The sequence below is a fragment of the Ailuropoda melanoleuca genome, chromosome 1 (genome assembly GCF_002007445.2).
Source record: "Ailuropoda melanoleuca isolate Jingjing chromosome 1, ASM200744v2, whole genome shotgun sequence".
In the NCBI taxonomy this organism is placed as follows: Eukaryota; Metazoa; Chordata; class Mammalia; order Carnivora; family Ursidae; genus Ailuropoda; species Ailuropoda melanoleuca.
Genome location: NC_048218.1, coordinates 78,141,179 through 78,153,132, shown reverse-complemented (window position 1 = coordinate 78,153,132; position 11,954 = coordinate 78,141,179). Strand labels below are relative to the sequence as shown.

At 45.5% G+C, this 11,954-nt stretch overlaps 2 long non-coding RNA genes across 3 annotated transcripts; one reads left to right on the top strand and one right to left on the bottom strand.

Annotated features, from left to right (window-relative positions):
* Positions 1-262: 262 nt before the first annotated feature.
* On the bottom strand, positions 263-11,683 carry LOC109489059. Of its 2 annotated transcripts, none has more exons than XR_002141988.2 (3): positions 10,567-11,683; positions 626-772; positions 263-513 (listed from the first exon to the last, which is right to left on the bottom strand). It is a non-coding gene; the product is annotated as an uncharacterized LOC109489059 (long non-coding RNA). The 2 variants fall into 2 exon arrangements; XR_002141989.2 differs by having other exon boundaries at positions 266-513; positions 630-772.
* On the top strand, positions 1,041-8,371 carry LOC117802422. The gene is made up of 3 exons (XR_004625829.1): positions 1,041-1,406; positions 3,509-3,680; positions 6,805-8,371. It is a non-coding gene; the product is annotated as an uncharacterized LOC117802422 (long non-coding RNA).
* Positions 11,684-11,954: the final 271 nt, after the last annotated feature.

Sequence of the window (11,954 nt, the reverse complement as noted above, 5' to 3'; positions counted from 1 at the left end):
TGTGTGTGTGTGTGTAAAGGTGGAGGGCTTATCAAAAAGTTTCCTTGTAGGGTTTTGTTTTTCATGTTGGTCCCCCAAATCGGCTGATTTCTGAGCATGATCAATCCTTAAGAGGGAAGGGAAGATTCTTTCAGGGGCTAGGAGGAGCCCTCCGGGGTAGCAGGGCTGGGGGAGGCCTTGGGCCTGGCGGAAGACCCGTGAGAACGAGGAGCCTGCCCCCTCTCCCATGGCCGCAACATTTACTCCAAGTAAAGGCAAGGTCACTGAAGAGGGAAAGTCTTTAGAGCCCCCTTGTTTGATAGACGGAGAAAGAGAGGTCCCAGAAGGCTAAAGGACATGTCCAAGGCCATGTAGCTGGGACAGGGCTGTAGCCTACTCCCCATGTTGCTCTCGTTTCCCAGGTAGGATTTCATCCCTCCAATCATCCTGGCACGCGGAATGGCTCCTTTCCACAGCAGCCTCTGCGGAACAAGTGGCCAGACTTCTCCAAGATAGAAGGGTCTTGCTTGTTTTCTGCAGAGAGAGAAGAGCATCTGTCAGAACCCCTTTAGCAGGGGCAGCCCCCTATAGGGGCCTTCTTTGGGATTATGCTTACTGGCTAACAGTAACACTTTCTCAGACATACCTACCGAGTGTTGAGGATGATGGTACGGAGAGGCACAAAAGGTTCCTTCTTCCCATTCTGTGGAAGAGGGCAGCTGTGCTAGAAGCTGGGTCAGCAACTTGCTGTCAGACCCTCTTCTCTTCAGCTGGATCTCCTGCCTCCTGCCATCTGAAGAAGAAAGGAAGAAGAAAATGCTATAGGTTTTGAAGTCTGCCTTCTTGTCTGCTGACCTGCTCACTAGACACACTGCCTCTATGAAGACTGTGGCCACCTTGGCAGGTTCACACAGATCCAAAAGGGCAAAATTTGGAGCATCAGGCCCTGTCCAAGTGCAGACCTGGCTTGCCTCCTCCCCAGAGGCCAGGAAAAATGGCTTTGGAGAGGAATTCTGTATATGGACCCATTGGAACCAAGGTTGAATGACCACCATTTGTAACTCAACTACAATCAACAGACCACAGACTTTGTGTGATGCTGGGGTGACATCTAAGGAAGGGCCTTTCCAATGATAGGGGGCTGATTCCAGAACTCCCTGCTCAGTGGACTTTTTGTGTGAATTGAGGTGGTCGGTCCGAAATTGCGACACCAGTAGGATTATACTTGTGGGTTACTGCTTATTCTGTTTTTGTTGATTTCACAGACTTCAAACCCACTTCACTGCCATGGCCTCTGGTTCCTGATTCTGTTGTTTTCATACTGAAGCTAGTACCGTCTGGGATGTTCAGCTACATTATTTTGCATTAAACTTCCCAAGGGTTCTATATCCACAAAGGTGCTCTATGCCTGAGATGCGACTCCAAAGGTAAAGAGAAAAAGAGTAGTCCTGAACAGATGGGTTTCAGTTAGACACTGGAGATAATTCCTTGATGGGAGAAGCTGTGAGACACTCCAATACGCCCTGAAATTGGGCTCTGGACTATGTTCTCTGATCTTTCCTGGGCCTTTTCAGCACAGCCTTGCCTGGAGATAACAAAGTGGGCAAATGTCTCCTTAAGATCCCTGTGATCCTCTGATTTTGTATGAAAGCTCTAAAAATAGAATCACGGGAGAAAAGGGAAAAGAAACATCATGAGAAAAAAAGAAAGAAGAAAAAGTGGAAGAAAAGGGCATTGGGATGGGTGGAGGTTGGGAAAAGCAGAATGTGATGGAAAATGGTGGGGAATAAGCAAGAGAATCATGTTGAAACAGGTTAAGGAGTTAGGGTCCAGTGCCTGTCAAATAGATGTTGCTTAATAACACAATATTTATTGATGGATAAGTGAACAAATGTACAAACTACCCTCTCCAGCCCCGTCTGACAGGTGTGAAAGCTGAGACATAATCTGACACTTGCCCAAGTCCCTTCTGCTCCTTGGTGTCAGGCAGGAAGCAGCGCTGGCCCCGGGAGAGGAGCAGAGGGGGCAGAGGGCATCTCCCCACTTCCCTTTGGGATCGAAGTGCCTTGGGTCACAGCCTGTGAAGCTCAGGAAGGAGAATGAGGAGACACAGGCTGAGCTCCTCCATCTTGTCCAGCACTGCCCTGAGGTGCTCAGGCTTGGAGTGACTGGGGCAGCAGAGGGGAGCCCATGATGGCCAAGGGCCCCATGGCTCCTCCCCCTCCTTTTCTTCCCTCAGTGGCAGGAGAAGAACCAAATCCCTTCTCCTCTTGGGAGCTATGTAAAACATCCACTGAATTTGGAGGTTGGGTTCATGGCCTTCCCTTTCTTTCTCTCTTTCCTCCCTTCTCTTTGAGTTTCCAGGGTGCAGTTCCCCAAAATTTCCCAAAAGTTTCTTTCCTCCCTCAAGATAATGGCATCTGGGAGAGGATGGGAGTTTTCACCCAGTCATCGGGAGGCAGGATCAATTTCCTGCCAATGGAAGCACTTGAAAGATCTCCATAAATGTTTTGTTTCTTCCTTTGGGGGAAGAGGAGGGTTTCCATCTATTTTGTCTCTCTCTGCCCTAGACCTGGCTCACAAACATCTCAGAAGGGGCACTGGAGAGGGAGTCCCCCGAGATGTCAAGGTGGCTTTGGCCCTTACGGCTCTCACCGCTCCTCCGGGGTGACTGAAGCCATATGGGCTCCTCACAGACAAGAGCTGAGAGAAGGGGGTCGTGCCAGCGTGAAGGGGCTCAACACAGGCAGGTGAATTCTGTCTTTTAGATACTATTTCTCCCTCTCAGGAAAACTGCCAATTTGAATCACTGGGATTTAGGAGGGAATGCTGTGCTTCCTTCTCCCTGCTACAAACCCACTACGGAACAGGAGTACAAATCAGCCTCTCTGTTCTGAGGAGACAGAGAAGAAAAAAATCACACTGCCTAGACCAAATGCGAGCATGCTCCTGGGGAAGGCCTGCCAAGAGCTCTTATATAAGCTCCAGTGAGCTCATGTGTTTTCTCGCCCATCAGCGGATCCTGGGCTTCAGGGCCAGGGGTGAGGCTGGAGGAGGGAGCTCAGGGGAGACTGTGTGCTTCCAAAGAGGGGGCGCTCTGGGAAGAAAACACATTCCTACTCTCAGGAGGATGGAAACCCGAGTCAGTCAACAGAGACTTACATTCCTCATGGCAGCAATGTCATGAAAAAAGAAGGTGGTGCTTGTTCTTACGAACCTCATGGTGTGGGGGAAGGGGTTATGGGTTGGGGTGTTTCTTAAGTCAAAAAGAGGAAGATGTGCGCTGGGGGTATGGATAAGGATGCTTTCCCTCCTGATGCGTGGAAAGCCAGAAGGGTGCTCAGTTAGGTCCTCCAGCCACAGACTGGGTATCAGGCCTTGATTTCCAGTTGTTGTGGCCACCTAGGCTGTTTTGAAAAGAAACTTATTTATTGATGGAGACAGGCTGAACGTGCTGTCACTCATTTTGCCTGCTTCTCTTCTGGAACGTGCTGTCACTCATTTTGCCTGCTTCTCTTTTGTTTGGCAGAATCACTGAGTGGGCAGACTTTTGTAAGCCAACTACCCAACTACCTTGCCCGCCATCTTGCCCAGAACCACGGCAGTTGGACTGCCCTGAACCCAGCAGCAAAGCACAGAGCAAGTGGAACGATATCTGCTTTCCTTAGTCTTTGCCTACTGAAAATGACATCTTACCCTGCGTAAGTGAGCCAAATCTTCTCAACCATGCTTCCCAGACGTTCTCTTGGGAGTTGATGCACTTCCAGCTCAGTTATGCCCCAGTGGAGGGGGAGGACCTGTCTGTACATCTCGGCAGCTTATCCCCCCCGCCCCCCCCAGTCTAGCGCCATGTTCATCACATGGTGGGGGCAAAAACCACAACTATCTTTTCTGTGATTAAAGGAATCAGCAGACAGAATGTTTTACTGTTTTACCTGCCCCAAGTAATACCGTGCCCAGTCTTTCTGTAATTACCAATGTTTTAAATAATTTTTATTTCAAAAATAAGAACACGCACTGTTCAGGTAAATTTCTACCTCCTCCAAGGGCTTTGCATTTTCTCTCTGGCATCATTAGTGCTTATAACACTTCCCCACTTCATGTCTTCTGAGAATTTAGTTAATGTGTTGACTTCCCTCTCTCTAGATCAATCAGGAACGTTTTGAATACAGCTAAGACCTTCCTTGGGCTCCACCCAAAACCTTCTCCTCATTAGTGTTAGAGTGATGTCCTGATTAACTTCTATTTGTGATTGAGAAATGACCGAGCTTACCAAGAGCACCCAGACATCTGACAGCGGTGTGTTTGATATACACAGCCTTTCCCACATAAGGAAGGATGTGTAATTATTTTGGTGTGAGATGTCATGACATCTGTAATTTACTTTAAAATACTTCAGTAAAAAAAAAAAGTGAAACAGGTATGGCAAAATGATAATGACTGTTGAATATAAGTGACAGGTGTATGTGTTCTTATACTCATGGCTCTGCTTTTCTGTATGTTTGAACATTTCCATAATAAAAAGAAATTATTCCCAGATAGTCTAATTCAAGAAAGTATATTTAACCTGGATGGCCATGGTGGGAAGCTTTAAGAGGTTGACAGGGAGAGGGAGGGAGGTGGGATTACTTAATCCTTTCAGGTTTATTATCATTTCCTCCATGCCCAGTGGTAGCAGAGTATGATGATTGCAGACTCCAAACAGCAATTTAATGATATCCTCTATTATTAACACCTTCCATGGATGTATGTTGCTCTGAGTTAAAAGATCTAGTTAGTTCTCAATCCTTTTACCTCAAAGATGTTGGGGGGAGAGGAAATTCACCAAGAAAAGTTTTCTTTTCTTGAAGATCATGCCATTTTCTGGTAACCAACTGGTACCAGTTTTCTTAAAAAATAAAAAAAAACCCGGGGCACCTGGGTGGCTCAGTCTTTAAGTGTCTGCCTTCGGCTCAGGTCATGATCCCGGGGTCCTGGGATCGAGCCCCACATCGGGCTTCCTGCTGAGCAGAAAGCCTGCTTCTCCCTCTTCCTCTCCCCCTGCTTGTGTTCCCTCTCTTGCTGTGTCTCTCTGTCAAATAAATAAAATCTTTAAAAAAAAATTTTAAAAATAAGTTCATTAGTTACTTTGAAAGTACTGATGTTTAATTCCTCAACAGAAAACTCACACTTTCTGGAGTCTTTTTCTGGATAGCCATTTACATTGTGAGGTTTAGAAATTAATTTCCTTTTGTCTTGTCTAAGGAAAAAAGAAATTATCATTTTATTATCCCTCACCTTGTAATTCTTGCTAAGTTTCCATTTTTAACAGGATTTTTTGGGTTCTTCTGGAAACGAAGAAGTTCAAAAAATTTTTTTGCATCATTCTAGAAGCAGTCTTTTTATTTTTACCCCAAATTATGATTTATCCAAGAGTTTTTTAAAAGGATGTTTTGGATCTCTGTTCCATCTTTACGTATCCTTTACTGAATTCAGACTACTATTTGACTACCTGACCTCATTTCACTTGCTCTTCATCCTCACTATGCTCTCTGTATCCTTTACGATAGTCTTTCATATTATGTGAACACCCTGATCTGGTAAGTTTTTACCAGCTGTCCATTGTTGACTGTCTGCCGGCTGAGTAAGGTCCTAGGACAAGGCCCAGCTGGCGCCTCGGAGAGAGGGCCTAAAGAGAAGGGAGGGTAAGGTGCGCACGCACCTTCTGTAGCCCAGATCTGCTCCTTCTCAATGGGCCTCTGCGGCCGGCCAGATGAATGTGGTTTCCCATTCCAGCTTTGTGGACTTGGATTTCCGGTTTGAGAAGGAAGCCAGTGAGTTGTGCGCATGGGATGGGTTTAGGGTAGTAAATCCCAGCCACTGTGCGTGGAGCACAGAGGAATTCGCAATGGCACTGCACGCACAGATGTGGCTTTGAAGGCAGATGCTGGTAGATCTGCTGCTATGAGATTTGCTCTGTTTCTTGGTTTCCTTGTTTGTCAAGTAGGGAACTGTATACCACCAACTTCATTAGAGTTCCTGTGAAATTCGACAGTCTCATCAAAGTAACAGGTCTGGGACCGTGCAATAAATGATAGTTCTTTACTAACAACTTCATTAATGCCTGGACATGTCCATCTTACCATTAACTCAAACTTAAGTTGCTTTTTTAAGAAAAAAGGATTTGTCGGTCCTTTCTTTCATTTTTGAACTATAGTGCTCAGCTCCCTTGCCCAAATAAATCTGCTAAAAAAAAAAAAAATCCAGTTCTCCATGTCTTTTCATCTCTTGAATCTGTACCTTATTATGCCGATCTCTTACTGTGTTATAACTCTGCTACCGCTGCCTTTGTATCCTTTGTCCATTCTGACCTGATGGCTAAGAAGTAGATTGCAAATATTTCTGTCTTTCTGTCCAAGTTGAATTTCATATTTTCTGAATCATGAAACTGCCCTCCATGTGACCTAGAAAGCCCTTTGATGATCCATATTTAGCTGTGTCCATCATTCAACAGATGTCTGGGTAGTTAGAGGCCCCCATGAGCTCCCTCTACATCCTGTGGTTTCAAGTTCCTGAGTTGTTAGTTAAAAAGCTTTCATCGCCTCTAGCTCCCCTTCCCCTACCCATTCCAGGATAGAAGGACAGATACCCACTGTAGCTATTCATTCATTTAACATATATTTATTCGTTACCTACTACATGCTTGATACTGGGTAATATGTTCTCTTCTTTGCTTCCAACTTGCATTTTCCTAATTTGGAGCATTTAGAGTTGTCCTCCCGTTTTCTGATTATTTCTTTAGAATCTGCACTGAGCATCTAATCATATGGTCTCTCCTCGCTACAGCGCTTCCTGCCCTTTGGGAGACTTGAAGCCTTTGCTGCAAACTCTGGGGCCTTGCTATAACGCACCTGCCGCTGCAGCCACAGAGTTCAGGATAACATCGGTTCATCGTGGGCTCCACCTAAGGGAGTTGAGCTAGCAGATGAGGCCGCGGGGCTGGGCTTGCCCTTCTGCACCACGGGCATGAGGAACGAAGTGGTGGCCAGGACGGGTGCCCCGTGAGTCAAGCTGTGGATTTTCAAACACCCTTGGTTTTCTGTGTCCCTGGTTTCCCACAGAGATCCCCATGAGGAAAGATGCCTGCCTGCTTTTTGAGCTCTCTGGATCTTCCCATTAGATAGCTTCTCTTGGCATCTGAAAGGCAGCCTGCCATTCTGTTCTCCTGTGGAATACAGATGGCCCAGCCCACGCCTCTCACTAATGAGGAGCACATGCAGAGCCTTCTTGCTGGAGGCTCCCTTCAACAACACCAGCCCTCCTTCCCCGTGCAGGCCAGTCACCGTTGACCACGGCATTTACGGCTGAGAAGGCTGCTTGCTGCTCTCCCACTCACAGAGTTGAACAGAAAATCTATCGGGGAGCCCTGGGAAATGAGTCCCATTCCACTAGAATCTGAAACATTGAAGATGAAGCTTGGGCTGCCCATTTGATCGCAAAGTTGAGGTTTGGGGTTCCAGCTGTCCACAGAGGCTGCTGAGTTTAAATGTGAGCGAACACTGGAAGTTCTTCAGTAGGAACCTGACGAGACGCTGTACAGAGGTGGGCCTGACAGGTCAATCTGCCAATGCTGTGAAACCCTCACTAGGGTTGGGAACTGACGAGAATGTTAAAAGCACTAAAGTATAGTAGAAAAAGCATACATTTTTGGTGAGACAGGTGCACGTCAAGTCTTAGCTGTTACTACTTCCTACCTTTTTGACCTTGGACAAGGTATTTCACCCTTCTATGCACTAATTCCTTTATCTGTGAAAAAAGCACAATGCCCATGTCATAGGCTGTTCTGAGGATTAAATGGGACAGCACATGAAAAGACCTTAACATGGTGCCTTGTACCCAGTAAGCAATAAATGGGAATTTCCTTTTCTTTCTCCTTTTCTTGTTTTCTCTCTCTAGTAGAAAGTTGAAAGACATACTCCAGCACGATGGGACATCAAGGTGTGCTACAAACAATGGCTCCATGTGAATTTCTATACAATTCTGCTCTCTTGTTTTATCTAAAACTTGATTCATTTTTGAGACGTGGGATGGTTTCTTTTTTCCTCGTTATTGCAAGTCAGATGCAGGTCTGATATTTGTGACTGCAAGAGTTCCACACTGCCAATACGGACCCCAATAGAAAGGCAGAACCCCTTTTGGTTTAAAGACTGTAACTCATTCCTTTAACTCTCCAAGCTACTGAGGGGAGATCACCATCACTAGCTGTCTGCAGAGGATGTCAACAATTCTGGTCAATCCTGCCATGTATTAGGTGTGGTCTAACTGTTAGTACCCACTGATCCAGAAATCTCTCTGGGAGTCATTTTCATTCTTTCAGAAAACAAGGGACACTGAGGTATGCTGTTCTCAAGGAAGTAACAGATATTGATTTAACATTGTTGCTGACAAAAACAGTTTCAATTAGCTTGTTGGACATGGTAGATCAATCATTGTTTGTTCCTCTCCCAACCAGGTCAAGGCCCTTCCCATAAGAGCGGGTAACTGTTCATTCCCCCGGAAGGCAGCCCCTTCCATATTTGGCCAGTTCCAAAAGCAGTCTTTAAATTGACTACAGATCAACCTCTCTATAACTGGGCTGCTTAGACCTGGTTATGTTCTCTGGAGCTACACAGATGAAGTCTGACTCCCAGCAGTATCATGTGTCCCCAGTCCCTCACTCTCTACCCCCCAGATCTTTGATTCTTGCTTGAAAACATGTAGAGGGGAACAATAAAAATAGTTAAGCAATCACATAGAAGAAACTAAAGAGTGTCTTAAGACTGGAGACTCCTTGTTCTAGAGAAGTACTTTTTGGAACATTATTGCTGAGGACAGTTACTTGTGTGTTCCTATCTCCCCTGAGAACAAAAAGAAATGGTGGGCATAAGGTAGTGTTTCTAATCTACAGATGTTGGCAGACAAATAAAGGACCGCTGATTCTTTACTGTGAATTAAGCCTTCTATATCTCTCCTAGAAAGGGAGCTAGTACTTGGTCACAGAACTCTGTTTTCAGGGATCATTTTACGGCTACTAGCATTTTGTGAAACACATCTTAGGAAATTATGGTCTCAGATATGCTGGGGGGACTTAGACGTTTGAAATAACTTCCTGATTGGTGGTTGTTGGATCCTGGAACTGGTGGCCAAGGAACATGATGAAGTTTCCTTCCTTGGAGGGTTGGGAGCCTCTTCCTCCCTCCCACCCACCCCACTCCCCTCTCCCCTTCTCTCTCCTTTTGATATTAGCATTAGGCACCCACTTGCCTGGGAATGTTGAGGTGTAGGCCTGGGACATAGGGGAATCTGGAAGTCTAGATCCTTCCCATCTTCATGAGTCTATTTTTATGGACCCAATTGTGGTACGTTCCACGGAAGGTACAGCCTAGCTGGGACAGGAGGTAACTGAGGGTTTTGGCCAAGAGGAGAGGGGGCTAGAGATGGGAAAAGTTGATGCAATTATTTTTGTCAGGAATTGGAACCAAAGCAGCAGGAGAGAGTAAGTTTTAAGACTCTCTGGCAAAGTAACTTCCTAATCTGTCACTGAGTATGTGTAAAAAAGTGATTAGTGGGTCTCTATATTTATCATGATTACTCACAAATATGTAATTTGCATAATATATACAGCACATTAAGTACTATGTCACCTTATATAATGTGCATATGTATAATGTATATGCATGTTATGTAACGCCAGTCTGGAGGCTCTTCCAGATTCTGCCAAGTATTTCCTAATTTATTTGGCAATTTTAACATATCTTTTCCATCTGTGGAAAGAACTATCTTGAGAGGAGCTGGTCTCTGACCTGAAATATAATCATTCTACTAAGCCTATCTCCATTCTCAACTCACTGGAGGAAATCCACAAAGACCAAACCATAATGAGATGCAACTCTCAACTCAATAGTCCAGGGACAACATGATGTATTGAAGATTTTCTGTTTCATTACTTTTATTCCTGGTGGGGTAGAACTGTGGGGGCAGGTGAGAACACGTCTGTGGCATGGTCACAATCAGAGTAGGATGAAGACTAAGGGACTGGATTCTGCCCTGATTGCCTAACTGTGTGACTTTGAGAAGTCACTGAGCCCTCATTAGGTTTCACTGTCTCGTTATTAAGATTGTGATATTAATACCTTCTTTGTCGACCTCTGAGGTTGCTGGAGGCCCACTATGGTGAGGTACTCTACAGGAAGAAACCATGGTCACAGTAGTTAAGGAATGAGTTGTAATTATCACTTTAAACAATAACACTAGACTTACTGAGGTTACCAAATTGGAAGTACTATTCCACTGCCTTGTTATGCTCTGTGGCTCTAGGGAGGCCTTGGGACATGTCTCTCAAGCAACACTACAAGTCCTAGGCACTAGACTAGAACAGGCAGGGGCCACTCTGACCTGTGAAGCTCTGAGACTCAGTTTCACCTGTCCACAGTGCCACGTTTCAACAGCCTCAATCTTGGGGGAATCAGGATTGAGACACATGGAAAAACTTCTGTAAATGTTCAGAACTGGTGACCTCAAATCTGAACCTGCCTCTGTTTCAAAATCAAGTGGTTTCCAAGATAGTACCTGTTGTTACTCTGGAACTTGTTGGTCCGTCCCATCACCAAGGCTCCCATCATTCAGGACTTTCTTCAGGGGGCCTGGTTCTCCCCTCACCCGCTGTTTCGCACTGTTGGGTCCAGCAGGATGGTCCTAGATGATTGCTTCCTTCGGAGTTAGGATCGGGGTGTACACGCAATCTTAATTTCCCTTCTTTGTGCAAAGCTCCCGACTCAGTGCAAGGAGGTTAGAGAGAGCTCAGTGGAGCGATGTCGAGTGGGCCCATGTGTTCTTTTAAGAAATCTCAGAGGGGATGGAGATAGAAGGAGCAAAGGTGCCAAGGCAAATGGTTCTGTCTACTAACGGAGCTCTACACAGACTTGCCCTCGGGAAAGGAGGGTAATGCTGGCACCAGCTGCATGAAGCCCACTGAGCTCTGCCGGGACCCCTCTGGGTACTGGCTGGCAGCACTTTGCAGAAGGTGCCTTGGTCCTTCTTGTGAGTCCCCAACTGAGGTCATCCCTGCAGCCAGAGGTGCTTCTGGACTAAGAGGCCATGATGACCATGATGAGTTGACATATGGAGAGTTTAATTTGATGATCTGTCTAGTGCCTTCAACCCAGACCAACTTCTTACCAGTTCAGGCCAGAGAGAATCTCTGGGAAGCATCACGAGGGACTCATTTCCTTGTGTGGGCCTGTCCCGTCCACACATGTGCTACACATTCATTCTTCCCTGGAAACCTGGATTTGAATGGAATAATTTCTCAGTGACCAGAAATGACCCTATTCTAAGACATGTGGGTTCTTCTCTCTAATAGACATCCTCTTAGTGGCACCTATTCCCAAACCACATTAGTTAAGATACTGTGGACAAGTCTCTTAACTTTTCTGAGACTCACTGTCTCTATCTGGCAAATGGGAGAGAAAATTCTGTCCAGTGTATCTTTCGTGGCTGTTTTGAGAATCCAGAATAGGAATTCTCAGTCTCTTTATGATAAGAAGCTGTTTTCATTTCCCTTAAATCTCATGATCGCCATGGGGAAATGTGTCAACGATGAAATGGTGGAATGGGGGAGTAAGAACCTTCTTTTTCTTTTCCGCTTTCTGTTCCTATTCTATATATGCTTTTTTTTTCCAATCAGGAAAAGTCCATCAGTAAATAAATATTTATATATATATATATATAAATATATATGCTACATATATGTACACACACATAAGACCACCAGAAGGGCCCTCAGGTCATGCTCTGGGAGTGGTAGGTGCAAAGAGGCAGGTGGCAACCACCTGATGGTTTGTTTCCTGGTCTTCTGAGCAAAAGGCCCTTCCTTCTCATCTTCTCTGCCTTCAGGAATAGTCTGCCACCAGGGCTTGGAACTCAAACAGGAAACACGCTTTGGCTTGAAAAAGAAA